The sequence below is a fragment of the Cricetulus griseus genome, chromosome 3 (genome assembly GCF_003668045.3).
Source record: "Cricetulus griseus strain 17A/GY chromosome 3, alternate assembly CriGri-PICRH-1.0, whole genome shotgun sequence".
Taxonomy (NCBI): domain Eukaryota; kingdom Metazoa; phylum Chordata; class Mammalia; order Rodentia; family Cricetidae; genus Cricetulus; species Cricetulus griseus.
The window spans coordinates 169,870,542-169,882,729 of record NC_048596.1 but is presented as its reverse complement, the minus strand read 5'-3'; the positions used below and the strand labels follow the sequence as shown (position 1 = coordinate 169,882,729).

General features: G+C 42.1%; 1 pseudogene; it reads left to right on the top strand.

The window, feature by feature from the left end:
• Nucleotides 1–7,754: 7,754 nt before the first annotated feature.
• On the top strand, nucleotides 7,755–8,242 carry LOC118238500 (annotated as a pseudogene).
• The last annotated feature ends 3,946 nt before the right edge of the window (nucleotides 8,243–12,188 follow it).

Below are 12,188 nucleotides of genomic sequence, written 5' to 3'. Positions count from 1 at the left end.
AGTAACTGGCTTTTCTTTGGTGACCAGCATACAGCCTGACACATAGAAGGTATTCAAATACCATATGTTAAGTGAATGACGAGAGCTATCCAAGGCTTTGAATGTGGAATCAACAGGAGTTGAAGCTTCAGGAGAGGAAGACAAAGGTTGGGAAGGGCTGCTGCTCCTGGGCAGTACTTCTTTCTCCCTGACTGGGGTGATGTCTGCAAATCAGAGTCCACGATTCTAAGTCCCAGTCCATGTCCTGAAAGCCAGGCATAAAAACAGCAGTGTACTTTCTCTATGCTCTTTACTTTCCCCAGACACACAAAACGTTGTAAATACTAGTCTCCTGCATTCAATGAGATCATATGACAGAATCTGTCCAGTACAACATTGAAGGAGGTAATATACAATACTTCCAGTCTTGGCTCTTAGCAAGTCTAAAAATTTTCCATTCGCCTTTACTTTTCTCCATGATCCTCATAGAATAGAGTGCAAGGTACTAGATATTAGAGCCACATGATGGTAGAGTTGGACACCCCAATATGGCCATCGCCATCTGGAGGTTGAGAAGTCACCCAACTTTCCCAGACTATGAGAAAGTTTTTAAGTTGCTGATTTTTTTTTTTCAATAACATAACAGCCTACCTGAGAATGTACTTCGTTCTCAAGGTCAAAGGGAATTCACATTTCTTAAAACAAGCAGTCTTTGAGTTCTCTAAACATAGGCCCTGAGGCTCGAATTCAAGGACAAGTGGTTATATGGAGGTGTAGGAAGTACACACAGGAGGGTAGAGAGTATGGTGGGAATGTGAGGGACTAGAAAGGGTGTTTATTTAGCCAGCTACTTCCCACTGGAACTTAATCCTGTGGGGGAACTGAACCAGAGTAAAAAGCATACCTCAAAGTTCTCCCATCAAAGGGAATGAGGCCAGTGTATGAATACATCACTTTCTGCCAGTCATTGATCTGGGGCTATTGGGAATCAGGGGTTAATAGCCTAGCCCAAGAGGTTAATGATGCTTAGGTGTAGGCAGATGGGGGAAGAGGCACACAAGGGTGGTTGGAACTGAACTGGAATGTGCCAAAGTTGTGATGGCTCAAGAACATGGGTGGGGACCAGTAGCATCTGTATAAACTATTTAAAACACACACACACCACACACACACACACACACACACACACACACACACGTATTTCTGTGGCAGTTCAGGTTACCATGGCTCTGATTTCACTCGGTTGAGCCCTCTGCTTTCTGATAGAAACACTTTGAGTGCAGTTGTGGTAAAGACAACAAAGAGCGTCAGAACATAACCTTGCTATGCTTACAGTTTTTTCTCTCTTTGGACTTCTCAACTGTTCTTGTGTCTCAGTTTCTCCACCTGTAAAATCCATGTCTTCTTCCAACTCCAAAATTGTAACTCCAACATCTGCCAGCTTGAACACTGGCCTGTATGCCTATTAGTGAGAGCCTCTCCAGTTACTGGGGTGGAGAGGAAGCATGGGACCAGAGCAGAGAGGGGAGGCTCATGTATGAGAACTTTTCTGGGGACTAAAAGGTAGGACATTTTGAAAATTGAAATGAGTTAGCTGGAGCATTAGTTGAATTTTTTCAGGACATTTTGCTGGGGTCTAAACCTTGATAAACTCCCTAAATATCTCCTGGACCAAAAGATATAAATTTGAGGGAGATTACAGGTTACAGTGTGATTTTAATTTCTGCTCAGGAGACTCTATGTATTTAGTGTGCTGGGTTAGGAGACTCTTGGCTTTAGAGGAGTCGCCTTGAGTTTCTCTCCATTCTAAGGTAGCTTCAGGGTAAGATGGGAAGTCTTAAACTGGGAATCTGGGATCTGATAGTATTCCTAATTGTTTGTCTTTATGCTATCTTGATTTTTTAGCCCCTTGGAATCCTAGTAACAAGACAGAGGACAAAGGATGGACACTGATACACTCTAAGTTCCAGCCAAGCTTTATTGAACCTCCAAGATATACAGTAGAAGGAAGATGATAGAATCTTCATGATATCACTTCACTTCCTTTCTGTTTAAATCCCAGGGCCTAGGTTATGTGGCAAGGGTCATCAGGCAACTGGGAGCAGGCTTTGCTTAGCTCAGAGCCTTTTTTTTCCTGAGTAATTTCCTCCATGCCAGAGAAATGAACATGGAGGAGCCTTGTGAGCCCTAATGCTCCTGACCAGAGATGGTTAAACTAATTAAGAACACTTTCTTCTTTAGATACTAGCTTAGAATTGAGAAACTTAAATGGTGCCTGTCTTGTCCCTTGGAGTGGATGTCGTGTTTAAGGATGAGACTCTGATCCTATCTTCAATAAGGGATACATAGAGTTTTTTCTTCACTAACTCAGTTGAGTGTAGAGTTAACTGGATGCCCCCCACTTATGCAGAACACTGACCCAAGTCCCCCCTCTCTTTCTTCATGTGTTTCCATGCTTCTAGTCCCGTATTCACTAATTGCTAGGATTTCTTCTCACTGGCTCATGATGTTTTCCTGTTTACTGGCATTTTTTTCAGAGTTCCCTATCCTGTTCCAGTGATCACTCTGCTTCTGTGTATTTTTAAATTAAAGATTTATTTTATTTTTAATTGTAATGATAAGTATGGGTATGTACATATAGTTGCAGGCATCTACAGAGGCCAGAAGAGTTGAAGCCCTAGGAACTGGTTTTACAGGAAGTTGTGAGACACCTCCTGTGAGTGCTGGGAATTGAACTTGGCTTCTCTGCAAAAGTGGGAAACACTCTTAATGACTGAGCCATCTCCCCAACCCTGTTTCTGTATCTTTATAAAAATATTTTGAGCTGGGCAGTGGTTGTACATACCTTTAACCCTAGCACTGAGGAGATAGAACCAGGCCGGTCTCTGAGTTCCAGGACATCCAGGGCTACACAAGGAAACTCTGTCTCAAAAAAACAAAACAACTACCATATATATAATCTTACAGATACTTCCCTTTGTCTCAAAATTATAGATCTTATAATCAAGTTCTCAAATTCCTTCAAAGTATTCTGGATTTTTTATTGGAAACACATAGAACGTATAGATTAATTTAATAAGAATTGATATTTTGTACTAAGCTCTTTTACATAACAACATACATATTTCTTTGATGGGAATGTACTACTGTGTATGTTTATCTTATTGATTGTTAAATAAAATACTGTTTGGCCAATGAGACAGCAAGTAGACGGGACTAGGAGTCAAAGAGGATTCTGGGAAATGTAGTAGAGAAGTGCTGATCCAGGCAGGAAATGACATAGCAAGGAGATTCATATTTAAGCGAAGGAGAAACAGGAAGGGCCCCCTTTTTCCCCTCTGCTCCTGCTCCAGTGGCAAGATGTGATCCCAACAAGGAGGGACGCCAATAAGGTGTCCGATAAGATAAGTCTTATAAAATATATAGATTTATGATAATTAAGACTGAGCTAACAGATGAGAATCCTAGTCGTTGGCCAAGCAGCTTTGAACCTAATACAAGTTTCTATGTATTCATTTGGGCCTAACTCGGACAGGCGGCTGACATAAAGCGTACAAATGGCGGTGGGGCTCAGCAGCTTTTGGCGGAAAGATTTATCGTAACAGAATGGTGTCAGAAGTGGGATGACTCCATGCCCCAAGGTTTCCAGAGAAAGAGTTAAACCTGCCACCACAGCCTGCCCTGTCAGGCCGCTGAGTGACATGGGACCAGCTTCCATATGCTCTAGCAGTCCCAGCGCTTCTGGGGTTTAGACTCGGCACTCCCAAGATAATAAAGACAGATCCAGATGAAAAAAAACCTCCGAAGGTTTACACTACATTTAAAAATATATGTAGGCTTCTGAGAGAAAAAGTAACAGGAAAATAGAGTAGCCAGTTGTAATGGCTAACACCGGTAGGATTTGCTAAAGGAAGCAGAGACAGGTGGATTTCCACAGAGAAACCCTGTCTCAGGAAAAAAAAAAAACAAAAGGAAGTAAAAATAAAATAATAAAAAGCCACATAAAGATAAAAAATACACAGAGAATCTGGATACTATATGTCATATTATTGTCTTTAAATTGTTTGATTGCCAAGAAAAGAATTACTACTGCTAAAATACATTTGATTATAAATACTGCTAAATTAATCCAACTTATATAATTTAAAAATACTTTGACTTCAAAATTTAAGTTTAAGGACAGGCTACTTAAAAATAAAAGTTTTACTTGTATTTCCACAAAAAATAAAAAGCTATAGATTCCTTCCAGACTAATATGGTTTGATCAACCAAAACCCCCTAAAGCTAAGATAATACAGCCTTACAGACTACAAAAACAAGGACTTGGTCAGGTTTCTGTGTTTTATCATGATCCCTATGGTATATGAACATCGTCCCCAATCAGCCGGAAGCAATTTAAAAGAAATGACGCCCAAATTCCCAAATATTGTTTATAGATGTTTGCTTTCATTTAAATGGGGTTAGTTATAAATGATAATAAACATAGTCCATCTCTTTTTAAAGAAAGAAAAGGGGAATAGGATATAGGAATGAATACTTTACATTGGTATAGATTTTCATTTATTAATACAACTTTAAGGTCCATTTTGTGATATGTATATGTCTCCTCTTGTTTAGGTATTGTGTTTATACAGATCTTTTACCTATAATAGTCAGAACTTATAATTAGATTAGTTAGGTTTTCTAGATTTACAGAGATGTATTTGAGGTGGTTAGGTATTCTTCAAACCTTTCAAAGACCTACAGAAATATGACATTTAAATGGTTTAGGGTTTTTCTTGGCTGTAAGACACAACTGTTCCTGACACACCAATTACGTCAGAAAGGAGGATGGGCATTGAAGAAACTTGTTATGGAATTTGCTTTCCACATGGCAAGATTAGCCATTTGGGTAAGAAACTGCTCTTGCCTGGACTGTTTGTTGCTGTATAAACTGGACATGAAGGACCCACAAGAAAGTGACTGCTAAACTTACAAAACAAGACAGTACTGAAGGGTTCCTGTTAAAATGGAGAAGTGTACTAGACACACTGTGGCCTATGGGCTGAAGATGGATGCCCCAACGTTACAGAGGAACTTTGGGTGACTGTCCAGGTAGCAAGATGTCTCTGTCAATTCTAGAGTTTATATATTATCCTTCTGTGGTCTTTGATAGAGTTAAAGACAGATAGTTATGATTATAGGTTTTCTTCAGTTATTATAAAAGATAAATTATCCTTCTTTTATTTAGACAGAAAAGAGGAAATGATGGGGAATGTACTGTGTATGTTTATCTTATTGATAGTTAAATAAAATACTGTTTGGCCAATGAGACAGCAAGTTAGACAAGACTAGGAGTCAAAGAGGATTCTGGGAAATGTAGTAGAGAAATGATGATCCAGGCAGGAAGTGACATAGCAAGGAGACTCATATTTAAGCAAAGGAGAAACAGGAAATGCCCTCTTTCCCCTCTGCTCCTGCGGCACAATGTGATCCACCGACAAGGAGGGACCCCTTTAAGGCGTCGGATAAGATAAGTCTTATAACATATATAGATTTATGATAATTAAGACTGAGCTAACAGATGAGAAGTCCTAGTCATTGGCCAAGCAGCTTTGAACCTAATACAAGTTTCTGTGTATTCATTTGGGCTGGCGGATGGCGTAAAGCACACACGTGTCGGTGGGGCTCAGGCAGCTTTTGGCAGAAAGATTTATCGTAACATTTCTTAACTTATTAAAATATATTATTTGATGCCTTTTAATTATTGTTTTTAGACAAGTTCTCATTATGCAGGCAGGCTGGCCTGCAACCCAGGAACCTTCTGCTTTAGTCTCCCTAGTGTGAGAGATACAGATGTGAAGCAACACACCAGGTTGGAGGAAGTGTGCCATTGGGAGTGGGCTTTGAGGTTTCAAAAGCCTGCACAAAGCCCAGGCTCAGTCTCTCTCTCTCTCTCTCTCTCTCTCTCTCTCTCTCTCTCTCTCTCTCTCTCTCTCGCAGATATATTCCTCCACTATATTTGGTAAGACAGAGTTCCTTACTGAGCTTAGAGATTATTGCTTTGGTTAAACTGGCTGACCAGTGAGAACTGGGGATCTTGTTGTCCCAGTGCTGGAATTACATGTGTTCACTGCTGTGCCTGGCTTTTACATGACTGTTGAGGATCTAAAGTCATGTCCTCATGCTTGTGCAATACATACTTTACCAACAGAGCCATCTCTCCAGCCCAACTTTTTTGAATGCATAAAAATTCTATGCATTTTCGTGTATTTTTTAAGGTTAGTTTAGAGATCTTTACAATTCTATTGTTATATTGTCTGACATTTTATTTTCTGTTGTTTCTTGCTAGTATGAACTGTTTCTCCCAAAGTAGAAGGAATAGGATAGTCAGTAAACCTTTGCCATTCTATCACTTCATGGCAAAGACATAGCTTTTATGATATAAGTGGGCAGTGTCTAAGGTGTGGTCTTAGCAAAACTGAAATAAACCTGTGTTGTGTGATATTTTGTTTGTGTTCTGACAAATAAAGCTTGCCTGGAATCAGAGGGCAGAGCTAGCCACTAGTTAACCATAGAGGTCTGGAGGGCTGTACGGAGAGGAAATGGGAAGTGATAAGGTCAGGCAGAGAGAGAATGTAGGCCCTTTTGGGTGGAGAAATGGAAGAGGTAGAAAGCAACTGTGGCTTCTCTTCTGCCTCTCTGATCTTTCAGGTTTTAACCCCAATCTCTGACTCCTAGTTTTCATTGGTAAGACTACTTGGATTAACACTTCAAAGCTGACAGCTTATATGGGAACCTCAAATTACACATTTAGTGAAAGTTTCCAACCAACTGAGCTCTGTGTCTCTGGAGGTCAACTGCTGATGTATCACAAGGATTTAGAGTTCTTGAACTAGGATGACCTTAAGAGTCATCTAGTTCACCTTCTGGGTGCTTTTTTTTTTTTTTATCTTTTCTGTGGTTTGTTAGTTTTGTGTCTGGCTAACAGTTGTGTGACTTTCTCAGAGATGTGACATCCACCACTTTGCAGAAGCAGTAACACTTCTCCATTGTATCTCTTTATTATGCCCTGACTATATATACATCAGAATAGTGGTTCTTAACTTTATACTGCAATGATTTCTTTTGTATCTGCTGTACTTATAGAGCTATAAGTGTCTTTGGGGAAGCAGCCATGACTTAATGCATTTATTTATTTATTTATTTATTTATTTATTTATTTCAATTCTCACAGTCTAGCAGGTTCTTGGTACCTAGTAGGCACCAAAGGACAACAAATAAATAAGTCTTATATAGAATGCTTCTCATGAACCTTTTCTGTTTCTTCTGGAGCCTGAATCTCTTGGATCCCCAGCTGACTGTCCATCTCAGCTCCTACCTTTCTGAGACACTACTCATGGACATCACTCTGAGAGGTACTACAATCACTCTTCAGCTTGGGTCTACTTGGCTTCATTTCCTGGGTCCCTTTATTACCTCTCCAGCATCTGGTCCTCTTATGTTATTTATATGTGGTCCTGTTAAGCACTTGTGTACTTAGAGATTTTAATACTCCTGCCACTGCTATGGGTTATATGACCTGACATCCCAAGTAAATGCCAATGGGGCAGATGAGTCAACCTGGAAATGGAAGAAGTTTATTTTTGGAGTTGTCAAATTTCTGTCAATGGAAAACAAGTGATAGGAAGTCAAAAGCTTTCCTTCCCTTGCCTCCTCTCTCAGACTGGTCCAAGGTACAGATTCACAACATGTCTTTTTTAAGAACATCCTTTGTGGAAGGCTGCCTCCCTTGCATGGGGCCTTTCGACTGCTCTTGTCTGAGGCCTCCAACGACAGAGTCTCCCTTGAAACTCCCAAAAGGAGGAAGAAGAGGTACCTGTGGCATGACAAGGCCCCTACACCTACTTGGCCATGATTGCCTTGATAATTCAGGCCACACCTTTCGACAGCCTGAAGCTGGGCTAGATCACCCATCAGGCCCAGACAGTGTTCCTCTTTTTCAGGAGCAATTACTAGGGTTGGAAAGACTCCATCCACCACAACTTTTCCTCTAATGGGTGCTTCTGAAACATGCTCATGGGCAGCTTCTGGGCAGTGGACATGGGGCTGATCCCAGCAGACGCACTGCATCTTCAGAACACTGCCTTGTGCCAATGATGGTAGACTCAGGGCACACACAGAGCTTATGCCTGAGGCCCTATGAGCTTCATGGCTGGCCTTATTTGCCATCCAGTCCCCCAGGGAGGGTTTCAGCATCAAGTCCCTGCTAGAGGACCTGTGAAAGAATCAACATGGCCCCGGCAGCCTTCGCTACCTGGACAGAGCACCTCAGCTCAGGCAGGCACCTGTTCTAAGGGGGATGAACAGGTGTGCACTGTACACCCTAACTCCTCTGAGAAGCTTCTGTGCCACCCCACCCTTGCTCCCTTGCTGGGCCCACAAGAATAGAGGGGGAGACTTCCCAAGAGGAAGTTATCAGGCTTTCTCCCTTTTCCCTAGAGCAAGGCACCTGGCCTATACACTTAAGAGTTTCCTCAGATCCCATCTGAGAGTGTCCATCAAGGGAGCAGAGCTTCCTTGTGGGGACAGCTACTCACCTCTTACTTGCCCATCTACACTCCCAATGTAGTAATGCTCTTGGCCACACTTCTTGTTCCCAGTGCCCATCCTCAACCAGTCCAGCCTGCTGGAGCAGAGGTATTGAACCTTAAGGGTCCCAGGAGCTGATCTAGATTCTTCTTCCAGGGAGTACCACCCAACAAGAGTATCTATGATGTGTGTCAGCCCTCCTTGGGGTCTGGCTGTTCCTGTCTCAGGCTGGCCAATCATGTCTTGATTCTCACACACAAAGGGACCATGTGTGGAGAAGCAGGACTTGGACTCCAGTACTGCCACCTTTTTTGATCCCATCTTCTCAGGCCCTTGTGCCATCCATCTCTCCATCCCTCTGTCACCATGCCTTCCTGGCTCCAGGTTGGGGGATAGCCAAGTGAGTCCAATCTGAAGTCTTGTCCCCAGCCCCCAGCTGCCTGTACCTTTTAGGGAAAGGGCTAGGAAACGAAAGACTGGACCCAGCACAATTTGGGGGTGATGGAAGTAGGGGAGAGATTAACAGTAAAGGAGTTTACAGCATTAAAAAAAAGAACATCCTTTGAGAAAAAACAAGCATACTGAACAAGTGACCCACCATGTCTCTCTCTTCAGGGCTCATGATGAGAACTCACACATGACCTCACAGAGTGTATAATACTCACTCAGTGTAATATGTCAATTGGCTTCTGCTTCTTTTTCCTCCACTCTTAATATCAGAAAATCTTACCTCTCCAGTAGACTCTTAGCACTTAATTCTTATCTCATGCTTTTTGTTGAACAGGAAACTACTTGAGCCAAGACAGGTAGCACAGGGAAAAACAGCATCAACAATGACCACAAAAAGCCTCTGGACCTGACCCTGCACACCAGGACTTTCAGGGTCTGACCTTAGCTCTTATTGAGTGTTTTCCTTCGAGGTAGTGGTATGCTTGCTCATGCAGGTACGTGTGGAAGCCAGAGGTTGATGTCTGGATGTTGTCTTCAGCTACTTCTCCACTTTATTTTTTGAGACCCAGTGTCTCAAAAAATGAACCTGGAGCATACCATTTCGGCTGGATGGTTCCACATATCCCCATTCTATTCCCCTGGGGTTACAGGCAAGCACCACCACACCCAACTCTTGTGTGTGTGTTGGAGATCTGAATTCAGATGCTTATGCTGTGTAGCAAGCACTCTACCCGTGGAGTCATCTCCCAGTATCTCTGCTCTTATTTCCAAGTGTTCATCTAGTCCATCTTGAATTCTCTTCTCTAAACTGACTGTTAACATCCCTCTCAACTACCCTTCTGAGAACTGAATGCCACATACAATAAAAGTATCACTTCTAACCTGAGGTCATCCCTTCCTTTGCTTTAGAGGGAAAGGGAATCTGGATGTGGTACAGACTACTGCATCTAAAACATTGTGTTCTGCATTATCTTTTTTGACTCTAACAACCACTGGGCTATGCAAATGATTTTCTCATGTCACACACAACTAGTTAAATGACTTCCAGTGCCTTCGATATCTCATTAACTGATGGGCTGATTAGCATTTGAACCCATCTCCAAAATTCCTGTGATGCCAACCACCCAGCACATTTAGCAGTTGTGATGATTTGAATAGGAATGGTCTCCATAGGCTAATATATTTGAATGCTTGGTCATTAGGGAGTGGTGCTACTTGACAGGAATTAGGAGGTGTGGCCTGGTTGGAGTAGATGTGGTCTTGTTGGAAGAAGTGTGTCACTGGGAGTGGACTTTGGAGTTTCAAATGCTCAAGCCAGGCACCGTGTCTTTTGCTTTTCTTTCTGCCTGCTTATCTGAATGTAGAACTCTCAGCTACCTCTCCAGCACCATGTCTGCCTGCATGCCACTATATTTTCTGCCATTATGATAATAGACTAAATCTCTGAACTGTAAGGCATCCCCAATTAAATGTTTTCCTTTATAAGAGTGTAAGCAGATTTTTCTGTCCTGCCTGCCAGCTCCCAAATAACCACATGGAGACTTCTTATTAATTATGAAAGCTTGGCCAATAGCTTAGGCTTGTTTTTAACTAGCCCTTATAACTCAATTTAGCCCACATCTTTTAATCTGTATTCTTTTACATGGTTCAGTTACCCTTACTTTATAATGCCCATGCTGCTTGCATTATGTCCTAATGTCTCCTCAAGACTATGCCTCTCTTCTTCCCAGCATCCTCTGTACCTGGAAATCCTGCCTAGCTATTGGCCATTCAGCTTTTTGCTAAATTAATAAGAGTGACATCTTCACAGTATACAAAAGATCATTCCACAACATAAGAGTTGCCATGGTCATGGTGTCTCTTCACAGCAATAGAACACCAATGAAGACAATTGAATAATGTAGGGACAAGCTTCTGTCATGGCTCACACTAACTATTCTAAACATCAAGTTTCTACACAGAGACCCAGAGAGGCCTTGTATGAAGTTGTGAAGGTGAAGCCTGGATTTCAATGGGGACCCCAAGAAGTTGGAGATGCCAGAATTTTTGGATACCTTCCAAGGAAAGCTGCTAACAAGAAGTGGAGGAGGGGTTGCAGTAACAAAGATGAAAAGAATATGAGATCTGAAGAGCAATTTGACATCAGACATGGAGATGTGGAGTTTGGAGTTCACCCAGCATGGCTGACACTATCAGAAAGTATGGCAAATTAGCCTATCATGATCCACCCAAGACATTGTACTACGACTACTGAGTCCAATCAGTACCTCATATGTGGGAGATAGTAAATAACATTTGACTATATAATACAGTCAGGGTAACTGAACAAAGACAAAGAGATCTTCAGGGTAAACCTGTATCCAACCTGAGAAGCAGGACCATGTAACTGAGAAACCTAAGATATCCAATGAGACAAGGCTCACACACAGAATAGTGAGGGGAAATAGAATCTGAGTTATAAGCGTGGCTGAGGCAGGACCATAGCCTGGGATACACATGAGAACACTATCCAGGGAGAAGTGAAAGAACGGTTTTGCCTTCTGACCTCTGCAATAACTCTATTACGATTCTTGCTGTGCGGCCATCCACAGGCTTACATTTATCTTTCAGACTTTTCTAGCAAAGAATTATCTTGCCTAGGAGGGAAGACAGAAGATAAACAGTCATGTCACTTGCAACCTGAGGAAGAAATGTTAGCAACTGAGGGCTCTGTGCAGCTCAATCGATATCACTGGGCAGTGTCCATTGATGGGTTTTCATCTAGCCATTTCTCAGAGCCAAAGCACTTCCCAAGGAGAGGCAGTTAAGACATCTTGTTTGTTCTCCCCTCCATTGCCAATACCATGTTTTCCTCATTTCCTAAATGAATCACAGATGGTCCCTGACTTACAGTGGTTCATCTTATAATGTTGTGACTTTACAAAGGTGCAAAAGCTCTATGTGCTCAGCAGAAGCTGAACTTTGAATTTTGATCTCTTCCTGGGCTGGTGGCATGATGCTCTCATGAGATGCTGGGCAGCAGTACTGAGCTGTCGCTCCGGTTAGCCATGAGATCACGAGAGCAAACAACTGCTACTCTGCGGTGTTGTGCGTTGCTAAGCTGTGCTGTTTGCTAGGTTAGTCGCATTAATAACCCCCCCCAACTTACGATATTTTCAATGTACAACAGAGTAAGTGGGACATCTGTG